The sequence below is a fragment of the Oncorhynchus gorbuscha genome, linkage group LG23 (genome assembly GCF_021184085.1).
Source record: "Oncorhynchus gorbuscha isolate QuinsamMale2020 ecotype Even-year linkage group LG23, OgorEven_v1.0, whole genome shotgun sequence".
Classification (NCBI taxonomy): domain Eukaryota; kingdom Metazoa; phylum Chordata; class Actinopteri; order Salmoniformes; family Salmonidae; genus Oncorhynchus; species Oncorhynchus gorbuscha.
Genome location: NC_060195.1, coordinates 25,367,610 through 25,387,449, shown reverse-complemented (window position 1 = coordinate 25,387,449; position 19,840 = coordinate 25,367,610).

Sequence of the window (19,840 nt, the reverse complement as noted above, 5' to 3'; positions counted from 1 at the left end):
TTGGGATTGAACATTCTCGTGACACATATACACTGAGTATACCAAACATTAAGAACACCTTCCTAATATTGAGTGCAAACCCCCTCAGAATAGTCTCAATCCTAGGTGTGGAAAGCGTTCCACAGGGTTGCTGGCCCAATTTGTCTCCAATGTTCCCAGTTGTGTCCGGTTGGCTGGATGTCCTTTGGGTGGTGGACCATTCTTAATACACACAGGAAACTGTTGAGAGTGAAAACCCAGCAGTGTTGCAGTTCTTGACACAAACCAGTGCGCCTGGCACTTACTATCATACCCATTCAAAGGCACTTAAATGTGTTTGTCTTGCTCATTCAACCTCTGGCACACCTACACAGTACATGTCTCAATTGTCTCAAGGCTTAAAAAATGCATCTTTAAATTTTCCCCTCCCCTTCATCTACTCTGATTGAAGTGGATTTAACAAATGACATCAATAAGGGATCATAGCTTTCACCTGGATTCACCTGGTCAGTCTATATCATGGAAAGAGCAGGTGTTATTAATGTTTTGTCCACTCATTGTAGGGAGCACATACTGTAAAACACCCCCATTGATGTTAAGCTACACATGCTGACTCGGTTAGCATGTTCTCTGGACAGTGTTTTGTTTAACAGATCTTTTCAAAGTTTCTCTTTACATCGTGATATTTATTTTACAAGTAGCTGGATGATCCACTGAAGCTAATCCAGTTGTGGTTGAGATGTTGTTGGGTTGTAGTTGCGGTTGGGTTATGGTTGGGTTGGGTTTCGGATCGGTTGTGACTGGGTTGTGTTTGGGTTGGGTTGTGATTGGGTTGTGGTAGGGTTGTGGTTGTGTTGTGGTTTGGTTGTGGTTGGGTTCTGGTTGTGGTTGTAGTTGGGTTGTGGTTGGATTGTGGTTGTGGTTGGGTTGTGGTTGTGGTTAGATGTCTAGCCCATATACAGAGTGTTAACAGGTTCAAAACAAAAACAAGCTCTGCCCCCACAGTTATGGCGACTGGCACTGTTCACTGCAGCTAGCTACATGCAGCTAGCTACATGCAATCAGTTTAGTCTACCCCTCTCTTTTTACCTTTTCTTTTTGTAAAACTCAGGTTATCTGGAGTCATTCCACAGAGGCCTGCTGAAAAATTCCCCAAAGTGTTTGGTTTATGCAAACATGAGGTAGCAGATGTGTAAAGTCCTTAATAAAAATACTTTAAGGTGCTACTTAAGTCGTTTTTTTGGGGTATCTGTACCTTACTTTAATATTTATATTTTGTACAACTTTTACTTTTACCTCACCACATTCCTAAAGAAAATAATGTACTTTTTACTCCATTCATTTTCCCTGACACCCAAAAGCACTCGTTACATTTTGAATGCTTAGCAGGACAGGAAAATGGTCCAATTCACACACTTACCAAGAGAACACTCCTGATCATCTTTACTGCCTCTGATCTGACAGACTCACTAAACACAAATGATTTGTTTGTAAATTATGTCGGAGTGTTGGAGTGTGCCCCTGGCTATCTGTAAATTAATAAAACACGAAAATAGTGCTGTCTGGATTACTTAATATAAGGAATTTGAAATGATTTATACTTTTACTTCTGCAGTTGATACTGAAGTATATTTTACCAATTGCATTTACTTTTGATACTTAATAATATTTAAAAACAAAAACTAGACTTAGACTTTTACTCAAGTAGTATTTTACTGGTTGACTTTGACTTTTACTTGAGTCATTTTCTATTAAGGTTATCTTTACCTTTGAGTATGACAATTGGTTACTCTTTCCACTACTGTGAGGGAGTGGACACACCTTGCGGTTCTGGAGCACAACAACACTGTGGAACAGAAACCAGCAAGACACTGAAAGGTGTAAAATCAAGATTACAACAGTAAAGACACAACCACCTCATTCTTCTCTCTGCCAATTCTCAAAACACAATACAAAAACATACCTACAAAATTCCCCTGCAAAGGGCTACTATTGACAATGATCTGTTACTGTTCCCCAGGCGCCAATGACGTGGATTTTGATTAAGGCAGCTCCACGCATCTCTCTGATTCAGAGGATTGGGTTAAATGCGGAAGACACATTTCAGTTGAATGCATTCAGTTGTACAACTGACTAGGTATCCCCCTTTCCATTTCCCTTTTCAAAGTCAATGTAGGGGGAGGTATACCGATAGCACTTTCAGATGCCTTCCTAAGACTTTCACACCTTCATTAGCCCCCCCCCCCCCCCCCCCCCCCGGCCCATCCACTTTGACAAAGGCATGTTGCCCTAGGTCCCTTCCACAAAAAGTGCTAACACCATGTCTTTCCAGGAGACGTGCAGTACCAGCAAATCTTCTGCAAGAGGACCAAACAGTTAGTGGTTAAGAATCTCTAGACCACTTTCGGCAGAGTCTTATGCAGCTGGTCGTTCACCACAGACAGGACAAGCCCATCGCCAAAAGCACAAAGAGTCTCAATTTCCAAAGCCCACCTTGCTGAACACCATTACCAGTGTACCGAAGCCGGATAAAAGACTATGGCTGCGTTTACACAGGCCATTTACAAAGGCAGCCCAATTAAGATTTTCTTACTCACTAATTGATCTTTTGGCCAATCAAATCAGTTCTGAAACAGGTATCAGAATTGGGATGTCTGTGTAAACGCAGCCAGAGTGGCTCAGCATAAGACCATGTAGAACAGGGGTCTCCAACCATGTTCCTGGAGAACTATCCCCCTGTAGGTTTTTGCTCCAACCCCAGTTGTAACTAATCTGGTTCAGTTTATCAACCAGCTAATTATTAGAATCAGATGTGCTAGATTGGGGTTGGAGTGAAAACCTGCAGGATGCTAGTGCTCCAGGAACAGGGTTGGAGAGCCCTGATGTAGAACCACCATAAAATAAATATGGATATTTTCTATCAATTTTTGACTTTTGTCTGCCCTTATAGATTCCCAGAATATATGTATATAAACTGTACAGGGCTCTGTAGCATCAAACACATGCTATACATTCAGATATCCAAAGAATGTTTATTTGTCAAATTCCAAAGTGCAAGTGAGTGTACACTATTTAATGCTAACTCAAGTGAGTGTACACTATTTAATGCTAACTCAAGTGAGTGTACACTATTTAATGCTAACTCAAGTGAGTGTACACTATTTAATGCTAACTCAAGTGAGTGTACACTATTTAATGCTAACTCAAGTGAGTGTACACTATTTAATGCTAACTCAAGTGAGTGTACACTATTTAATGCTAACTCAAGTGAGTGTACACTATTTAATGCTAACTCAAGTGAGCTGGTTATTCAATGTTACAGAATGTTACAGTATATGGTTTCAATCCCCGTCTGTGTCACAAACGGCTGTGACCGGGAGTCCCATAGGGCGGTGCACAATTGGCCCAGCTTCGTCTGGGTTAGGGGAGGGTTTGGCCAGGGGTGCTTTACTTGGGTTATCGCGCTCTTGTGGTTGGCTGGGCGCCGGCAGGCTGATTTCAGTCATCAGCTGAACAGTGTTTCCTCTGACACATTGGCGTGGCTAGGTTAAGCGGGCAGGTGTTAAGGAGCGTGTCTTGGCGGGTCATGTTTCGGAGGATGCAGCGCTGAGACAAGATTGTAATTGGGGAGAAAAAATTTTAAAACAAAAAATGAACATACAAAAATAATAGTATGAACAGTGTTGTACAATTCAGTGTGTCTCAGGTTTAGGGACACACAAGTGCAGAGAACTGTAGCTAAAGATTGTTACACCAGATAATGTGATTTACCCAAAGATTTTTGCAGACATCTTGTCTATTTCAAGTCTTCTCTCATTGATTGAGACAGGTGGGTGGCCACCCCAAAGTGCTGCATGTCATGATGACATAGACCTGTCTCGGTCAATGAGTAAGTAACATATTGTTGGATTACTTTATGGAGCAAAAAATAAAATAACGACAGAGCATTTTGTAAATTCTAACTGACCCCTGCATCTGGACACAGACATTGTATGAGACTACTGTTTCCCCGAATCGAGGATGAAGACGGCATCGTTAAGGTTTGGTTGAAAATTCTTTGTGCTACACCAAACAGTACCTATCATATAACTCCCAGTAATGGATTCCAAAAATCTTTGGTTAAATCATATTATCTGGTGTAACAATCAGTAACTAAGAGAACTGGTGATCAACAGATGATGGGAGAGGTGGTCAAGAAGAAATTGTCATTCCAAGGAAACATACAGAAGTTCAGGGAAAACTTCTAAAGCTGTGGGAGGAGTGTTGTCATGATCAAACTGCCATTCAGCTCCTCATGAGTCATCTGCTTGAAATCCATCATAATGTCTAATCCCTCAAGTGGGATACAGTTCTGTAACAATAACACACGCAGGCAAAGGAATTATGTTTCTGTATCTAGAATCCACTACAGAAAAAAGCCCAGGCACCAAACAATATTGTCAGTAAGACAAAATACAGAAAAATATATACTCTATTGTACAGCTTGAACAACAGTTCAACCGTGTCAGCATAACATCCACATTAGGGTAGACCAGTTAACTTATTGGATATAGGGGGCGCTATTTTCATTTTTGGATGAAAAACAAGATATTTTGTCACGAAAAGATGCTCGACTATGCATATAATTGACAGCTTTGGAAAGAAAACACTCTGACGTTTCCAAAACTGCAAAGATATTGTCTGTGAGTGCCACAGAACTGATGTTACAGGCAAAACCCAGATAAAAATCCAATCAGGAAGTGCTGCATTTTTTAAAACAGACTCATGCCAATGACTCCTTATATGGCTGTGAAGGAGCTAGGAGTCAGCTTACGTTTTTCACGTTTTCCCCAAGGTGTCTGCAGCATTGTGACGTCCTTTTAGGCATTGTGTTTCAATATATTTATTTCATTTCAGTTGCGATTTTCATGAATAGGAAACGTTGCGTTATGGTAATGCACTTGAGGCTATGATTACGCTCCCGGATACGGGATTGCTCGTCGCTAGAGGTTAAACATCCATACAGTACATATGCACAGGCAAGGAGATTACATTTACAACAATATCTAGCCTAATAGAAAGAAATATGGCATAACCTTTGCACACAATATCTATCTACAGCCATGTTTATCAGTTATGCTTAGGCAAAACAAATTGTTGTAAAACCAGCTTCGGTTTCAGAGATTAACACCAGTATATTGTTGTATTATTTTTTGAATCCTCACTGTTGGCTAGTAAATGTAGCTTAGCTTGCTGAAAATGCAATACTTGTTATTTACATCTGTTTGGAATTCTATCTAGGGTCATGCCTATCATTTTGTGAGATTGAAATTCATCCACAGTCATAATCATAACCAATGTCAACCCTTGTCAATTATGTTACATATCTCGCTAGTAAAATTATTTACTGTTGCTGATGTCACACGTTAGCTAAAAAGTTACAAATGCGAGATGTGGCGCATTACAAGTTAGCAGGTGCCAGGCTAACTAGCTAGCCAACTCAAGTCATGTGCTAACGTTGGTTGGTAAACCTAGCTTTAGGTGGCTGGTTGTAACGTTGTAGCTTGCTGCTTAGTAGTTAGCCATATCTGTGACTAAAAATAAAAGAGGTTTTACAATCGAGATACCAAAGCTCTCAGATTGTAAAACAACTTCTATTTTTAGTCACAGATATGGCTGTGTTACACTGGGGGGAATCAAGTAATTTTAGGTAGGTAAAGAACTACCAGTAGCCATATCTATGATTAAAAATAGAAGAAGTTTTACAATCGAGACACCAAAGCTCTCAGATTGTAAAACCTCTTCTATTTTGAGTAAGTTAGCTAACCCCCCCGGCCCCACCCCCTTCCAATACACCAGAAGCCGTCATAGGGTGTGGTGTATCATTCAGTGCGCAAAGCCCTGACCTGCCTTCCTCCAGGGCAATTATGTGTGAAACACATCTCACTGTCCTCAGACATTATGAAAACAAGCCCAGATTCCCCCAGGTTGAAAATCCCCTTTAAATTCTTAACATGGGACCTTTCCCACAGTAAAAACAAATACAGTGTGTGAATAACTACCAAATGTGCCCAATCAGATCATACTATTGTATTTGAGTTAAATAGTCAATCTTCTGTACCATACAGAAAACTGTACCATACAGTCTTATTCTTGTCATTCCAATCAAATACTCTTCAATTAAAGAATATGAAAACAATTTTATTACAGTAATTTAGGGAAGCAATAAACCACTACTGTAGTACCACTGCACATTTTGGGGGTTGTTTCTTGTTTGATTGGTCGCAAAAACATCCAAAACAATACATTAGTTGTGTTTTGGTCCATAGTCCTGGCATTAGTGTGGCAATTGTTTTGGGCCAGAGTATGGTCGTTATGAAGCTGGACTGTGGGAAATGAGTCTAAAGGCATAGCTGGAAAATCCTTCTGCCCACACAAGCCAACATCTTCTGCTGTGGCCCTGTCAAAGAGCAGACAGCTGTGGACTTTTCAGTTCGATTAGCCCTTCCTGTGTGGGACAGGAAGCAGAATCTCCCACTGGCTTGAGAGCCTCTCTTCCAAATAGCACCCTATTCCCTATATAGTGCACTACTTTTGAGTTTCTGGCACTATAAGGACTACACCCTCACGTCTACATCCACACACCCCAACATTCACATCCACACACCCCCACATCCACACACCCCACATCTTAACCCACACCCCCACATCTACACCCTCACATCCACATCCACACCCCCCACATCTAAACCCACACGTCCACATCTTAACCCACACATCTACACCACCAGATCAACCCCCAATGCACCCCACATCAACACCAAAACCCCCACATCAACACCCACACCCAAACCCACACATCCACACACACACCTCTACATCTACACCCAAACCCCCACATCCACAATCCCACCCACACACCTAAACCCCCAAATCTACACCCCCACGTCAACACCCCCATCTCCACACCCCCACATCTACATCTATGTCCACACTCTTCTTCTCCTCAACATAGTGCAATCTATTGTGAGTCCACTGTCGTCCTGTTGCCCTCCTGAGAAGAGCCATTCAGACAGATCGGACCCAAATGCAGTAGAGAATCATGTTTAGACATCCATTGACTTTGCCTCAACCTGAAATTAATTAGAGCTCTACTTTAACTCTCAAGAGAATAATGAGGACCTGTTGTTTGTTAGAAATCTCTGAGAGTAAAGCCTCTGTTTGCCTGTGGCTCCTGCCTGTTAGATGTGTTGGAGCATGGAGGACAAGACGTCATGGAGTGGTGTGGAAGTCATTTCAGGCTTTGACGAGTGTCAAGCTAACCCCAGCAGGAGGCCCGCTGTTCATCTGAAAGGCTCTAATCGCCTCTCATCGTCCCTTCACCTCCACCGGCCACCTGACATCTGTTCCACCCAGTCAAGATGGCCACCACACGAGCCCTGGAGATGACAGAGTCACGGTCCCATGCAATGACAGTATCACACAGACCAGCTAACAAAGGGAGTTCATCTATATGGCACTGCAATTCTTCAGCTCTCTTTTTCTTGAGAGAGTGAGAAATGCCATGGAGCATTTATCACTTTAATAATGTTTAGATACTGCTTTACTCATCTCAAGAATGTCAATTCTGTGTTCTAGTCTACTGTGTTTTAGTCAATGCCACTCTGACATTGCTCGTCCTAATATGAATATATTTTTAAATTCCATTATTTTACGTTTAGATTTGTGTGTTGTTGTGAATTGTTAGATACTACTGCACTGTTGCTAGGAACCCAAGCATTTTGCTACACCCGCAATAACATCTGCTAAATATGTGTATGTGAGCAATAGCATTTGATTTTATTTGATTTTCAGAGAGAGGAAGACTGAGAAATGCCCTTGATTGATGTGAATAGGAAATTAATTCATAGGGTGAAATAGACTGTTTTGTTTCTCGTAACATAATTCTGGTAAACAGGTTGTTGTCATTTATCATTCATTATTCTAGCAAAACAGGTTGTTCTCATTTATCATTCTGTTAAACAGGTTGTTGTCAATTATCATTCATTATTCTGGTAAACAGGTTGTTGTCATTCATCATTCTGGTAAACAGGTTGTTGTCATTTATCATTCATTATTCTGGTAAACAGGTTGTTGTCATTTATCATTCATTATTCTGGTAAACAGGTTGTTGTCATTTATCATTCTGGTAAACAGGTTGTTGTCATTTATCATTTTGGTAAACAGGTTGTTGTCATTTATCATTCATTATTCTGGTAAACAGGTTGTCGTCATTTATCATTCATTATTCTGGTAAACAGGTTGTTGTCATTTATTAGTCATTATTCTGTTAAACAGGTTGTTGTCATTTATCATTCATTATTCTGGTAAACAGGTTGTCGTCATTTATCATTCTGGTAAACAGGTTGTCGTCATTTATCATGCATTATTCTGGTAAACAGGTTGTTGTCATTTATCATGCATTATTCTGGTAAACAGGTTGTTGTGATTTATCATGCATTATTCTGGTAAACAGGTTGTTGTCATTCATCATTCATTATTTTAGGAAAACAGGTTGTTGTCATGTATCATTCTGGTAAACAGGTTGTTGTGATTTATCATTCATCATTCTGGTAAACAGGTTGTTGTCATTTATCATTAATTATTCTGGTAAACAGGTTGTTGTCATTTATCATTCATTATTCTGGTAAACAGGTTGTTGTCATTCATCATTCATTATTTTAGGAAAACAGGTTGTTGTCATGTATCATTCTGGTAAACAGGTTGTTGTGATTTATCATTCATTATTCTGGTAAACAGGTTGTTGTCATTTATCATTCATTATTCTGGTAAACAGGTTGTTGTCATTTATCATTCATTATTCTGGTAAACAGGTTGTTGTCATTTATCATTCATTATTCTGGTAAACAGGTTGTTGTCAATTATCATTCATTATTCTGGTAAACAGGTTGTTGTCATTTATCATTCTGGTAAACAGGTTGTTGTCATTTATCATTTTGGTAAACAGGTTGTTGTCATTTATCATTCATTATTCTGGTAAACAGGTTGTCGTCATTTATCATTCATTATTCTGGTAAACAGGTTGTTGTCATTTATTAGTCATTATTCTGGTAAACAGGTTGTCGTCATTTATCATTCATTATTCTGGTAAACAGGTTGTTGTCATTTATTAGTCATTATTCTGGTAAACAGGTTGTCGTCATTTATCATGCATTATTCTGGTAAACAGGTTGTTGTCATTTATCATGCATTATTCTGGTAAACAGGTTGTTGTCATTTATCATGCATTATTCTGGTAAACAGGTTGTTGTCATTCATCATTCATTATTTTGGGAAAACAGGTTGTTGTCATGTATCATTCTGGTAAACAGGTTGTTGTGATTTATCATTCATTATTCTGGTAAACAGGTTGTTGTCATTCATCATTCATTATTTTAGGAAAACAGGTTGTTGTCATGTATCATTCTGGTAAACAGGTTGTTGTGATTTATCATTCATTATTCTGGTAAACAGGTTGTTGTCATTTATCATTCATTATTCTGGTAAACAGGTTGTTGTCATTTATCATTCATTATTCTGGTAAACAGGTTGTTGTCATTTATCATTCATTATTCTGGTAAACAGGTTGTTGTCATTTATCATTCATTATTCTGGTAAACAGGTTGTTGTCATGTATCATTCTGGTAAACAGGTTGTTGTGATTTATCATTCATTATTCTGGTAAACAGGTTGTTGTGATTTATCATTCATCATTCTGGTAAACAGGTTGTTGTCATTTATCATTCATTATTCTGGTAAACAGGTTGTTGTCATTTATCATTCATTATTCTGGTAAACAGGTTGTTGTCATTTATCATTCATTATTCTGGTAAACAGGTTGTTGTCATTCATCATTCATTATTTTAGTAAAACAGGTTGTTGTCATGTATCATTCTGGTAAACAGGTTGTTGTGATTTATCATTCATTATTCTGGTAAACAGGTTGTTGTCATTTATCATTCATTATTTTAGGAAAACAGGTTGTTGTCATTTATCACTCATTATTCTGGTAAACAGGTTGTTGTCATTCATTATTCTAGTAAACAGGTTGTTGTCATTTATCATTCATTATTCTGGTAAACAGGTTGTTGTCATTTATCATTCATTATTTTAGGAAAACAGGTTGTTGTCATTTATCATTCATTATTCTGGTAAACAGGTTGTTGTCATTTATCATTCATTATTCTGGTAAACAGGTTGTTGTGATTTATCATTCATTATTTTAGGAAAACAGGTTGTTGTCATTTATCATTCATTATTCTGGTCAACAGGTTGTTGTCATTTGTCATGTATTATTCATTATTCTGGTAAACAGGTTGTTGTGATTTATCATTTATCATTCTGGTAAACAGGTTGTTGTCATTTATCATTCATTATTCTGGTCAACAGGTTGTTGTCATTTGTCATGTATTATTCATCATTCTGGTAAACAGGTTGTTGTCATTTATCATTCATTATTCTGGTCAACAGGTTGTTGTCATTTGTCATGTATTATTCATTATTCTGGTAAACAGGTTGTTGTGATTTATCATTCATTATTCTGGTAAACAGGTTGTTGTCATTTATCATTCATTATTTTAGGAAAACAGGTTGTTGTCATTTATCATTCATTATTTTAGGAAAACAGGTTGTTGTCATTTATCACTCATTATTCTGGTAAACAGGTTGTTGTCATTCATTATTCTAGTAAACAGGTTGTTGTCATTCATTATTCTAGTAAACAGGTTGTTGTCATTCATTATTCTAGTAAACAGGTTGTTGTCATTCATTATTCTAGTAAACAGGTTGTTGTCATTTATCATTCATTATTCTGGTCAACAGGTTGTTGTCATTCATTATTCTAGTAAACAGGTTGTTGTCATTCATTATTCTAGTAAACAGGTTGTTGTCATTCATTATTCTAGTAAACAGGTTGTTGTCATTCATTATTCTAGTAAACAGGTTGTTGTGATTTATCATTCATTATTCTGGTAAACAGGTTGTTGTCATTTATCATTCATTATTTTAGGAAAACAGGTTGTTGTCATTTATCATTCATTATTTTAGGAAAACAGGTTGTTGTCATTTATCACTCATTATTCTGGTAAACAGGTTGTTGTCATTCATTATTCTAGTAAACAGGTTGTTGTCATTTATCACTCATTATTCTGGTAAACAGGTTGTTGTCATTCATTATTCTAGTAAACAGGTTGTTGTCATTCATTATTCTAGTAAACAGGTTGTTGTCATTTATCATTCATTATTCTGGTCAACAGGTTGTTGTCATTTGTCATGTATTATTCATTATTCTGGTAAACAGGTTGTTGTGATTTATCATTCATTATTCTGGTAAACAGGTTGTTGTCATTTATCATTCATTATTTTAGGAAAACAGGTTGTTGTCATTTATCATTCATTATTTTAGGAAAACAGGTTGTTGTCATTTATCACTCATTATTCTGGTAAACAGGTTGTTGTCATTCATTATTCTAGTAAACAGGTTGTTGTCATTTATCATTCATTATTCTGGTAAACAGGTTGTTGTCATTTATCATTCATTATTCTGGTAAACAGGTTGTTGTGATTTATCATTCATTATTTTAGGAAAACAGGTTGTTGTCATTTATCATTCATTATTCTGGTCAACAGGTTGTTGTCATTTGTCATGTATTATTCATTATTCTGGTAAACAGGTTGTTGTGATTTATCATTTATCATTCTGGTAAACAGGTTGTTGTCATTTATCATTCATTATTCTGGTCAACAGGTTGTTGTCATTTGTCATGTATTATTCATTATTCTGGTAAACAGGTTGTTGTCATTTATCATTTATCATTCTGGTAAACAGGTTGTTGTCATTTATCATTCATTATTCTGGTAAACAGGTTGTTGTCATTTATCATTTATCATTCTGGTAAACAGGTTGTTGTCATTTATCATTCACTATTCTGGTAAACAGGTTGTTGTGATTTATCATTCATCATTCTGGTAAACAGGTTGTTGTCATTTATCATTCATTATTCTGGTCAACAGGTTGTTGTCATTTGTCATGTATTATTCATTATTCTGGTAAACAGGTTGTTGTGATTTATCATTCATCATTCTGGTAAACAGGTTGTTGTCATTTATCATTCATTATTCTGGTCAACAGGTTGTTGTCATTTGTCATGTATTATTCATTATTCTGGTAAACAGGTTGTTGTCATTTATCATTTATCATTCTGGTAAACAGGTTGTTGTCATTTATCATTCATTATTCTGGTCAACAGGTTGTTGTCATTTATCATTCATTATTCTGGTCAACAGGTTGTTGTCATTTATCATTCATTATTCTGGTCAACAGGTTGTTGTCATTTATCATTCATTATTCTGGTCAACAGGTTGTTGTCATTTATCATTCATTATTCTGGTCAACAGGTTGTTGTCATTTGTCATGTATTATTCATTATTCTGGTAAACAGGTTGTTGTCATTTATCATTTATCATTCTGGTAAACAGGTTGTTGTCATTTATCATTCATTATTCTGGTAAACAGGTTGTTGTGATTTATCATTCATTATTTTAGGAAAACAGGTTGTTGTCATTTATCATTCATTATTCTGGTCAACAGGTTGTTGTCATTTGTCATGTATTATTCATTATTCTGGTAAACAGGTTGTTGTCATTTATCATTTATCATTCTGGTAAACAGGTTGTTGTCATTTATCATTCATTATTCTGGTAAACAGGTTGTTGTCATTTATCATTTATCATTCTGGTAAACAGGTTGTTGTCATTTATCATTCACTATTCTGGTAAACAGGTTGTTGTGATTTATCATTCATCATTCTGGTAAACAGGTTGTTGTCATTTATCATTCATTATTCTGGTCAACAGGTTGTTGTCATTTGTCATGTATTATTCATTATTCTGGTAAACAGGTTGTTGTCATTTATCATTCTGGTATCATTCTGGTAAACAGGTTGTTGTCATTTATCATTCATTATTCTGGTAAACAGGTTGTTGTCATTTATCATTCATTATTCTGGTAAACAGGTTGTTGTCATTTATCATGTATTATTCTGGTAAACAGGTTGTTGTCATTTATCATTCATTATTCTGGTAAACAGGTTGTTGTCATTTATCATTCATTATTCTGGTAAACAGGTTGTTGTCATTTATCATTCATCATTCTGGTAAACAGGTTGTTGTCATTTATCATTCATTATTCTGGTCAACAGGTTGTTGTCATTTATCATTCATTATTCTGGTCAACAGGTTGTTGTCATTTGTCATGTATTATACATTATTCTGGTAAACAGGTTGTTGTCATTTATCATTTATCATTCTGGTAAACAGGTTGTTGTCATTTATCATTCATTATTCTGGTAAACAGGTTGTTGTCATTTATCATTTATCATTCTGGTAAACAGGTTGTTGTCATTTATCATTCATTATTCTGGTAAACAGGTTGTTGTCATTTATCATTCATTATTCTGGTAAACAGGTTGTTGTGATTTATCATTTATCATTCTGGTAAACAGATTGTTGTCATTTATCATTCATTGTTCTGCTAAACAGGTTGTTGTGATTTATCATTCATCATTCTGGTAAACAGGTTGTTGTCATTTATCATTCATTATTCTGGTCAACAGGTTGTTGTCATTTATCATGTATTATTCTGGTAAACAGGTTGTTGTCATTTATCATTCATTATTCTAGCAAAACAGGTTGTTCTCATTTATCATTCTGTTAAACAGGTTGTTGTCAATTATCATTCATTATTCTGGTAAACAGGTTGTTGTCATTCATCATTCTGGTAAACAGGTTGTTGTCATTTATCATTCATTATTCTGGTAAACAGGTTGTTGTCATTTATCATTCATTATTCTGGTAAACAGGTTGTTGTCATTTATCATTCTGGTAAACAGGTTGTTGTCATTCATTTTGGTAAACAGGTTGTTGTCATTTATCATTCATTATTCTGGTAAACAGGTTGTTGTCATTTATCATTCATTATTCTGGTAAACAGGTTGTTGTCATTTATTATTCATTATTCTGTTAAACAGGTTGTTGTCATTTATCATTCATTATTCTGGTAAACAGGTTGTTGTCATTTATCATTTATCATTCTGGTAAACAGGTTGTTGTCATTTATCATTCATTATTCTGGTAAACAGGTTGTTGTCATTTATCATGCATTATTCTGGTAAACAGGTTGTTGTGATTTATCATGCATTATTCTGGTAAACAGGTTGTTGTCATTCATCATTCATTATTTTAGGAAAACAGGTTGTTGTCATGTATCATTCTGGTAAACAGGTTGTTGTGATTTATCATTCATCATTCTGGTAAACAGGTTGTTGTCATTTATCATTAATTATTCTGGTAAACAGGTTGTTGTCATTTATCATTCATTATTCTGGTAAACAGGTTGTTGTCATTCATCATTCATTATTTTAGGAAAACAGGTTGTTGTCATGTATCATTCTGGTAAACAGGTTGTTGTGATTTATCATTCATTATTCTGGTAAACAGGTTGTTGTCATTTATCATTCATTATTCTGGTAAACAGGTTGTTGTCATTTATCATTCATTATTCTGGTAAACAGGTTGTTGTCATTTATCATTCATTATTCTGGTAAACAGGTTGTTGTCATTTATCATTCATTATTCTGGTAAACAGGTTGTTGTCATTTATCATTCTGGTAAACAGGTTGTTGTCATTTATCATTTTGGTAAACAGGTTGTTGTCATTTATCATTCATTATTCTGGTAAACAGGTTGTTGTCATTTATCATTCATTATTCTGGTAAACAGGTTGTTGTCATTTATTATTCATTATTCTGGTAAACAGGTTGTTGTCATTTATCATTCATTATTCTGGTAAACAGGTTGTTGTCATTTATCATTCATTATTCTGGTAAACAGGTTGTTGTCATTTATCATGCATTATTCTGGTAAACAGGTTGTTGTCATTTATCATTTATTATTCTGGTAAACAGGTTGTTGTCATTTATCATTCATTATTCTGGTAAACAGGTTGTTGTCATTTATCATTCATTATTTTGGGAAAACAGGTTGTTGTCATTTATCATTCTGGTAAACAGGTTGTTGTGATTTATCATTCATTATTCTGGTAAACAGGTTGTTGTCATTCATCATTCATTATTCTGGTAAACAGGTTGTTGTCATTTATCATCATTCTGGTAAACAGGTTGTTGTGATTTATCATTCATTATTCTGGTAAACAGGTTGTTGTCATTTATCATTCATTATTCTGGTAAACAGGTTGTTGTCATTTATCATTCATTATTCTGGTAAACAGGTTGTTGTCATTCATCATTCATTATTCTGGTAAACAGGTTGTTGTCATTTATCATTCATTATTCTGGTAAACAGGTTGTTGTCATGTATCATTCTGGTAAACAGGTTGTTGTGATTTATCATTCATTATTCTGGTAAACAGGTTGTTGTGATTTATCATTCATCATTCTGGTAAACAGGTTGTTGTCATTCATCATTCATTATTTTAGGAAAACAGGTTGTTGTCATGTATCATTCTGGTAAACAGGTTGTTGTGATTTATCATTCATTATTCTGGTAAACAGGTTGTTGTCATTTATCATTCATTATTCTGGTAAACAGGTTGTTGTCATTTATCATTCATTATTCTGGTAAACAGGTTGTTGTCATTTATCATTCATTATTCTGGTAAACAGGTTGTTGTCATTTATCATTCATTATTCTGGTAAACAGGTTGTTGTCATTTATCATTCATGGTAAACAGGTTGTTGTGATTTATCATTCATTATTCTGGTAAACAGGTTGTTGTGATTTATCATTCATCATTCTGGTAAACAGGTTGTTGTCATTTATCATTCATTATTCTGGTAAACAGGTTGTTGTCATTTATCATTCATTATTCTGGTAAACAGGTTGTTGTCATTTATCATTCATTATTCTGGTAAACAGGTTGTTGTCATTTATCATTCATTATTTTGGAAAACAGGTTGTTGTCATGTATCATTCTGGTAAACAGGTTGTTGTGATTTATCATTCATTATTCTGGTAAACAGGTTGTTGTCATTTATCATTCATTATTTTAGGAAAACAGGTTGTTGTCATTTATCATTCATTATTCTGGTAAACAGGTTGTTGTCATTCATTATTCTAGTAAACAGGTTGTTGTCATTTATCATTCATTATTCTGGTAAACAGGTTGTTGTCATTTATCATTCATTATTTTAGGAAAACAGGTTGTTGTCATTTATCATTCATTATTCTGGTAAACAGGTTGTTGTCATTTATCATTCATTATTCTGGTAAACAGGTTGTTGTGATTTATCATTCATTATTTTAGGAAAACAGGTTGTTGTCATTTATCATTCATTATTCTGGTCAACAGGTTGTTGTCATTTGTCATGTATTATTCATTATTCTGGTAAACAGGTTGTTGTGATTTATCATTTATCATTCTGGTAAACAGGTTGTTGTCATTTATCATTCATTATTCTGGTCAACAGGTTGTTGTCATTTGTCATGTATTATTCATTATTCTGGTAAACAGGTTGTTGTCATTTATCATTCATTATTCTGGTCAACAGGTTGTTGTCATTTGTCATTATTATTCATTATTCTGGTAAACAGGTTGTTGTGATTTATCATTCATTATTCTGGTAAACAGGTTGTTGTCATTTATCATTCATTATTTTGGTAAACAGGTTGTTGTCATTTATCATTCATTATTTTAGGAAAACAGGTTGTTGTCATTTATCATTCATTATTCTGGTAAACAGGTTGTTGTCATTTTATTCTAGTAAACAGGTTGTTGTCATTCATTATTCTGGTAAACAGGTTGTTGTCATTTTATTCTATAAACAGGTTGTTGTCATTCATTATTCTAGTAAACAGGTTGTTGTCATTTATCATTCATTATTCTGGTCAACAGGTTGTTGTCATTCATTATTCTAGTAAACAGGTTGTTGTCATTCATTATTCTAGTAAACAGGTTGTTGTCATTCATTATTCTAGTAAACAGGTTGTTGTCATTCATTATTCTGGTAAACAGGTTGTTGTCATTTATCATTCATTATTCTGGTAAACAGGTTGTTGTCATTTATCATTCATTATTTTAGGAAAACAGGTTGTTGTCATTTATCATTCATTATTCTGGTAAACAGGTTGTTGTCATTTATCATTCATCATTCTGGTAAACAGGTTGTTGTCATTCATTATTCTATAAACAGGTTGTTGTCATTTATCACTCATTATTCTGGTAAACAGGTTGTTGTCATTCATTTTCTAGTCATTTGTCATTCATTATTCTGGTAAACAGGTTGTTGTCATTTATCATTCATTATTCTGGTCAACAGGTTGTTGTCATTTGTCATGTATTATTCATTATTCTGGTAAACAGGTTGTTGTGATTTATCATTCATTATTCTGGTAAACAGGTTGTTGTCATTTATCATTCATTATTTTAGGAAAACAGGTTGTTGTCATTTATCATTCATTATTTTAGGTAAACAGGTTGTTGTCATTTATCATTCATTATTCTGGTAAACAGGTTGTTGTCATTTTATTCTAGTAAACAGGTTGTTGTCATTTATCATTCATTATTCTGGTAAACAGGTTGTTGTCATTTATCATTCATTATTCTGGTAAACAGGTTGTTGTGATTTATCATTCATTATTCTGGTAAACAGGTTGTTGTCATTTATCATTCATTATTCTGGTCAACAGGTTGTTGTCATTTGTCATGTATTATTCATTATTCTGGTAAACAGGTTGTTGTGATTTATCATTTATCATTCATCATTCATTATTCTGGTCAACAGGTTGTTGTCATTTGTCATTATTATTCATTATTCTGGTAAACAGGTTGTTGTCATTTATCATTTATCATTCTGGTAAACAGGTTGTTGTCATTTATCATTCATTATTCTGGTAAACAGGTTGTTGTCATTTATCATTTATCATTCTGGTAAACAGGTTGTTGTCATTTATCATTCATTATTCTGGTAAACAGGTTGTTGTGATTTATCATTCATCATTCTGGTAAACAGGTTGTTGTCATTTATCATTCATTATTCTGGTCAACAGGTTGTTGTCATTTGTCATGTATTATTCATTATTCTGGTAAACAGGTTGTTGTGATTTATCATTCATCATTCTGGTAAACAGGTTGTTGTCATTTATCATTCATTATTCTGGTCAACAGGTTGTTGTCATTTGTCATGTATTATTCATTATTCTGGTAAACAGGTTGTTGTCATTTATCATTTATCATTCTGGTAAACAGGTTGTTGTCATTTATCATTCATTATTCTGGTAAACAGGTTGTTGTCATTTATCATTTATCATTCTGGTAAACAGGTTGTTGTCATTTATCATTCATTATTCTGGTAAACAGGTTGTTGTGATTTATCATTCATCATTCTGGTAAACAGGTTGTTGTCATTTATCATTCATTATTCTGGTCAACAGGTTGTTGTCATTTGTCATGTATTATTCATTATTCTGGTAAACAGGTTGTTGTCATTTATCATTTATCATTCTGGTAAACAGGTTGTTGTCATTTATCATTCATCATTCTGGTAAACAGGTTGTTGTCATTTATCATTCATTATTCTGGTAAACAGGTTGTTGTCATTTATCATTCATTATTCTGGTAAACAGGTTGTTGTCATTTATCATTCATTATTCTGGTAAACAGGTTGTTGTCATTTATCATTCATTATTCTGGTAAACAGGTTGTTGTCATTTATCATTCATTATTCTGGTAAACAGGTTGTTGTCATTTATCATTCATCATTCTGGTAAACAGGTTGTTGTCATTTATCATTCATTATTCTGGTCAACAGGTTGTTGTCATTTGTCATGTATTATTCATTATTCTGGTAAACAGGTTGTTGTCATTTATCATTCATTATTCTGGTAAACAGGTTGTTGTCATTTATCATTCATTATTCTGGTAAACAGGTTGTTGTCATTTATCATTCATTATTCTGGTAAACAGGTTGTTGTCATTTATCATTCATTATTCTGGTAAACAGGTTGTTGTCATTTATCATTCATCATTCTGGTAAACAGGTTGTTGTCATTTATCATTCATTATTCTGGTCAACAGGTTGTTGTCATTTGTCATGTATTATTCATTATTCTGGTAAACAGGTTGTTGTCATTTATCATTCATTATTCTGGTAAACAGGTTGTTGTCATTTATCATTATTATTCATTCTGGTAAACAGGTTGTTGTCATTTATCATTTATCATTCTGGTAAACAGGTTGTTGTCATTTATCATTCATTATTCTGGTAAACAGGTTGTTGTCATTTATCATTTATCATTCTGGTAAACAGGTTGTTGTCATTTATCATTCATTATTCTGGTAAACAGGTTGTTGTCATTTATCATTCATTATTCTGGTAAACAGGTTGTTGTCATTTATCATTTATCATTCTGGTAAACAGGTTGTTGTCATTTATCATTCATTATTCTGGTAAACAGGTTGTTGTGATTTATCATTCATCATTCTGGTAAACAGGTTGTTGTCATTTATCATTCATTATTCTGGTCAACAGGTTGTTGTCATTTATCATGTATTATTCTGGTAAACAGGTTGTTGTCATTTATCATTCATTATTCTGGTAAACAGGTTGTTGTCATTTATCATGTATTATTCATTATTCTGGTAAACAGGTTGTTGTCATTTATCATTAATCATTCTGGTAAACAGGTTGTTGTCATTTATCATTTATCATTCTGGTAAACAGGTTGTTGTCATTTATCATTCTGGTAAACAGGTTGTTGTGATTTATCATTCATCATTCTGGTAAACAGGTTGTTGTCATTTATCATTCATTATTCTGGTCAACAGGTT